A 6000-nucleotide genomic window follows, 5' to 3' on the forward strand; every position below is an offset into this window, starting at 1 on the left:
TGGTTTCTAAAGGGGCAGGGCCATCAGAATGACTAAGGTTTTGTTTGTGCCACGCAGAGCAGTGTCAGTTTTGGGAAAGTTATGGTCACATTTACCTGAGCTCCTTCCCACCTATCATAATACACCAGGGCTATGTGACAGATGCCTTTTTTAAAGCCCAGTACAATGACAAGCCCTTAAAGGGGGGGTTAAAAAAAGCTTATTGTGTATATTTTTGTTTATATATCTACGGTACATGATTAGATCTTTCTGTTTCATCCACCAGCTGCCCCAGATCCCCCAATAGCACTGTAGTTAAGTCTGCAAACAGCTCCCACGAATGGGAGTTAAAGGAAGCGGAGGTGGGGTGGAATGTAGGTTCCATCATCAGAGAAGCAAAGCAGGAATAGCAACTGGTGATTCCAGAAAGCAGGAACCACATCAAGCGGCAACACATCTTATCATGTGCTCCTCCTGCTTGCCTCTCTGCTGCCGAAAGCATACATTCTTCTATTGGTTTGTGGCAACCACTTCTGGTTTTGGTACTTTGGCCAGTTTGTTTTGGGCTTTGTTGGCCCACAAGGCTTAGATACAGTATTTGCTTGTGGTTGTTGAGGTGAAAACTGGATGTCAGTCAGAACTTAGGGACTGAAATAACAACAATCACTGTTGTGCATCCCTCACTGCAAAGTAATTCAGGTGGGCAGGGTATCACAAGAAGAAGGGATGACATTGGGGAAACAGTATGAACCAAAATGTACCCAACAGCTGCAGCTTTTTACAGATACTTTAGGGTCTGTTGGCTATGATAAAACATTTTATCAGACCATGGTGCATTGGCTAGTAGCCACAGGCGTTTAAAAGTGATGGCCAGTGCAAGAACATTGCTAGAACTGTTCCCTAAAGCAGTGGGTCAGCTGGATATTTAGGCAGTGACATCCTAGAGGGTATGAGTATGGTGCAAGGCCATTAATACTCTAGCCTTAACATAATTGGTCCTTGGGTGAATGCAACACAACATCTAGCATAAGCCAAGCATGCTACTGGGATACTAAAAAGGAGAGCAGATGTGCTGTTTACAGGGACTGTATTTTAGCATAGCCCCAGAAGCTGATACTCTAGGTTTATGTTCATGTGGGAAGTAAAGTAAATCTGGTCACATCCAAATGTATAAACTTCATAGTGCATGTGAACTGTCCAACCTGAAAGCAAATGGTGAAAAGAGTGAGTTTATGTAGTACATAGAGGGAAAAGCTCTATCCATGTACCACTGTCCCATAAAATAGTTTATCGTAGCCAACAGACTCTGGTGCGTCTGTAAAAAGCTTCAGCCATGTAGTGTGCATCTTCATGGATTCTTCATATGTTGGTGACTATTAGGCCTCCAGACATTAAGGTTAGGTGTAGAGGAGTACTATGTATTCCAGATTTAGGTCTACATATTTTCATCTAGTTTCAGGAGTGTTTAGAAGGCTTCAATACAGGTAGGTAATGGTAAAAATCACTATAAGGCCAATCAGTATACTACCCTCCACACTAACGCATGGTGCAACAATGCTGTTTAGCCACAAGTGGGATCTGTGTGGGCACCTAAGTAGGCAGCATAGAGTGGGTGGTGCACCAGGGATTTACAGACCCCTCGGACCTTCAGACACAAGCACTAGTTACATTACTGAAAACAGACACCTTCATCAGAAACTCTAGTCTTGGTGCTTCCCTGCCTCTGTTCTAAAAAGTTTTATACAACAATATTTATATGATATTGCAACTATCTGTTCACACAGAGCATGAAACAGGAGCACCATAACCCAGCCTGAAAGAACAAACTTCTCCTGTTTGGGTACTGAGTGTACTTGTAAGTCAGAGTCTTATTGCCAGCATTCTGCATTTATTAATTTTATTGAATCTCCAGATATCCATAAATGGTTTACTATCCCTGTAACCAAATCATTTTCTTGCATTGCCCAATCCTCCCAGGCTGAGATTTCCTTATGCTTTTAGTTTTATCCCAACATGCAGCATATCACAGAGGAGACTAGGAAAAAAATTATTTGGAAAGCAGCCTAGGGTCTAAGGTTTTTTGGTGAGCCCCTGCAACCCCCAATGGGCCCCCGCAGCAGCCTTCACACACCCCCTGTAGGGGCCCCCACCACCTGCCCAACCCCCTCTAGCGGCTTGGGGGAGCACCCTGCAGGGATAGGGTCTTGGCTGCCAGGGCACTAAAAGCACTAATCATTTTTAATAAATTGATATTTGAACGTTGCTTAGAATTATGTTTTTTTTTATTAAGCAAAAAATTATTTTTGGGGTTGGCATGTCCTTTAAAATCCACTGGCCCCAAGTTATTAATTTCACCTTAGAAATAAAGTTTTGCAACACCCTTCCTCCAACATTACACGAGGGCCCACTTCTAAGATTAAGGGGCACATTTACTAACCCACGAACGGGCCGAATGCGTCCGATTGCGGTTTTTTTCGTAATGATCGGTATTTTGCGATTTTTTCGGAAAATTGTCGCAACTTTTTCGTTACCAATACGATTTGCGCGAAAAAACGCGAGTTTTTCGTAGCCATTCTGAAAGTTGCGCAAAATCGCGATTTTTTCGTAGCGTTAAAACTTTTAAGTTAACGCTACGAAAAAAGGCGCGACTTTTCGCGCAAGTTTTAACACTACGAAAAAATCGCCAGATTTTGCGCAATTTTCGGAATGGCTACGAAAAACTCGCGTTTTTTCCCGCAAATCGTATTGGTAACGAAAAAGTCGCAAAAAATACGAAAAAGTCGCAAAATGTTCGTTTTCCAATCGGAATTTTTCCAATTCGAATTCGAATTCGAATTTGTGTCTTAGTAAATCAGCCCCTAAGAGTCGCATGGTTTCATTATATGGTAAACTGTTTCTGGGACAACTATACTTATAAGTTATCTATCACCTTACATAATAATAAGCCAGTTTCATCTATCCAGAAAACAATATCATGTGTTTTGTGACACTATTAAGGTAGACAGAGTGTGTGGCATCAATAACTGCATTAGTGCTGATTCGGTTGGGGCAAATAGGAGTGCCTAAAAGCACCACATACAAAGGAATAATGCTTGCTCCTTGTATGGTTTAAAGATGGTTGAATTAAGAGGTGGATTTTAGGATACATTAGATTATTCTTGTGATCCGTTGCACAGGACTGAAGTGATTTTCAAAGCTGGAAACAAGCCAGACACAGCAGGGCAGCTCTCCCAATACCCATAGATGTATACAAATTGGTTGCTAAGAGCGCTGGCAACCTCAGCAATCAGTCTGGGATTACATGTTGTACCCAAGCAGCTAAAAACTAGGGTTCCCCATAGTGCCCTGTGCCAATTGCCACAGCTCCATTGTGCCAAAGAGTAGGGCACACTTGCCGAATGAGCCTGTGGAGTTGAATGCAATCAGAAAATATGTTGATTTGGAACCAGGGAAGCAGAAAGTATATGACTTGGAGCCATATTATATTGTTTCTTTTGGTATGTGAGTTTTTTTTATAAACCCTTGACTGCCTGAATCACAATACTGTAATCCAATATGGTTGGCCATATGTACCTGCTGGTGCTCTGGTTTCATGGATGAGCACACAGCTGCTGGTTTGGTTGGCCCTGTTTCTGACCAGTTCAGTCCTTCTGTGGCTGCATGGCTCTTGTACAAAAAAGATCACAGGGTAAGGATGATGTGCGACATTTTCCCCATATTTATATCAGACTGAGTGAGCTGAGCGATAAACCTGCCAGAGAGATGAATAACCATTCCTTTTGTTCTTTCAGCAGGAAAAAATGCTCTATTTTTGTTGCTGGAGGTGGTAACTAAGAACAGAATATATATCATTTTTAATTGCGTACGTAAAACTTGGGAAATGTCACAGCACCACCTGAAATATCCTAAAACTGCATCCTCGACATGTTTCCAGCCTTATTCACTATTCTGTCTCCAGATTTTTCAAGTTCAGAAACCCAAACGTTCCTTCTCACTTTCCTAATATGATCCCATAAAAGTCGTAGCAGAACAGCACCAGTGCCGTGACAGTGACCTCAGCCAGAGCAGTTAATGGGCAGGTTAGAAGCCCTCAGTTCCAAACACATACTGCTAATGCCTCACTTCACTGGGTGGGCATAGGCGGAGGGTGACTTTTTTGTTTGGGGAGGCTAAAGATGGGCCATACAGAGTCTGACCTATAGCTATTGTGAGGATTCGCTGCTGGTGTAAAAAATTAACCTCCCAACTACCTCTTGCTGTTCCCAATGACTTCCAGGGATACTTATAATGCAGATGGGAGTGTTTTTTTTACCCTAAAATGCTTAGGATATAAAATTATTTAGTTCTGTGAGGCGTTCTCCATACATTTGTGTTTGGGATCAGTTAGCTTAAAGGGGTAGTTCACCTTTAAATTAACTTTTAATATGATGTAGACTTTAATATTCTGAGACAATTTGCCATTGGTCCTTTTATTTTTAATGGTTTTTCAGTTATTTAGCTTTTTGTTCAGCAGCTCTTCATTTGGTAGTTTACCAGCTATCTGGTTGCTAGGGTCTTATTTACCCTAGCAACCAGGTAGTGGTTGAAACAAGTGATGGGAATATGAATAGTTAAGAGGCCCTGCATGGACAAATAAGTAATAAAAATTACAATAATAATAAAATTGTAGCCTCGCAGAACAATCATTTTTGGCTGCCGTGGTCAGTGACCTCAATTTGAAAGCCAGAAAGAGGCAGAAGAGAAAGGCAAATTATTCAAGAACTAAGAAAAAATTAATTAGGAAGACCAATTGCAAAGTTGCTAGGAATAGGCCATTTTATAACATACTAAAAGTTAACTTAAAAGTGAACCACCCCCTTTGGTTGTGTCTACGTTAGTTTTATAGAAAGAGTGGCAGTGGGTACTGACATCCCAGGCACATTATATACAGTGAGACGCAGTCTGTCTTTACAAAACCAGCATATTATATGCAGTGAGGAGCAGTGGGTACTGATGGCAGATATTCAGGCCCTGGCACTATAACACTGGCAAGGATACACAACATTGGCTCCACTGTAACTAAAATTGAACAAAACAATGACACAAGTAGAAAAAAAAATAGTAAGTGCAAAAAACAACAACAAATATATAAAAGCACAATGAGCTTTGTCAGGGGGAAAGAGTTAACTTACCCTCCATCTGTTAGGGTAGGTGATAGGGATATTATAGATGTCAGGTCAGGCAAAAAAAATTTAATTTCAGCTAGTAGGTCAGCCTTTAGAACTGTATAGCACCTGCATATAGCACTTGCATATAGTACCTGCGTATAGCACCTGGGTATAGTACCTGCGTATAGCATCTGGGTATAGTACCTAGGTATAGTACCTGGGTATAGCACCTGGCTATAGTACCTGGGTATAGCAGCTGGCTATAGTACCTGGGTATAGTACCTGGGTATAGTACCTCGGTATAGCACCTGGGTATTGCAACTGGGTACAGTACCTGCATATAGCATCTGGGTATAGTACCTGGGTATAGTACCTGAGTATAGTACCTGCGTATAGTACCTGGGTATAGTACCTGAGTATAGTACCTGCGTATAGTACCTGTGTATAGCACCTGGGTATAGTAACTGGGTATAGCACCTGGGTATAGTACCTGCGTATAGTACCTGTGTATAGTACCTGTGTATAGTACCTGGGTATAGCATCTGGGTATAGAACCTGGGTATAGTACCTGGGTATAGTACCTGGGTATAGTACCTGGGTATAGCATCTGGGTATAGTACCTGGGTATAGCACCTGCGTATAGTACCTGGGTATAGTACCTGTGTATAGTACCTGTGTATAGTACCTGGGTATAGTACCTGGGTATAGCACCTGCGTATAGTACCTGTGTATAGTACCTGTGTATAGTGCCTGTGTATAGCACCTGTGTATAGCATCTGGGTATAGTACCTGCGTATAGCACCTGCGTATAGTACCTGTGTATAGTACCTGTGTATAGTGCCTGTGTATAGTACCTGTGTATAGTACCTGGGTA

Source organism: Xenopus tropicalis, chromosome 5 (assembly GCF_000004195.4).
Source record: "Xenopus tropicalis strain Nigerian chromosome 5, UCB_Xtro_10.0, whole genome shotgun sequence".
In the NCBI taxonomy this organism is placed as follows: Eukaryota; Metazoa; Chordata; class Amphibia; order Anura; family Pipidae; genus Xenopus; species Xenopus tropicalis.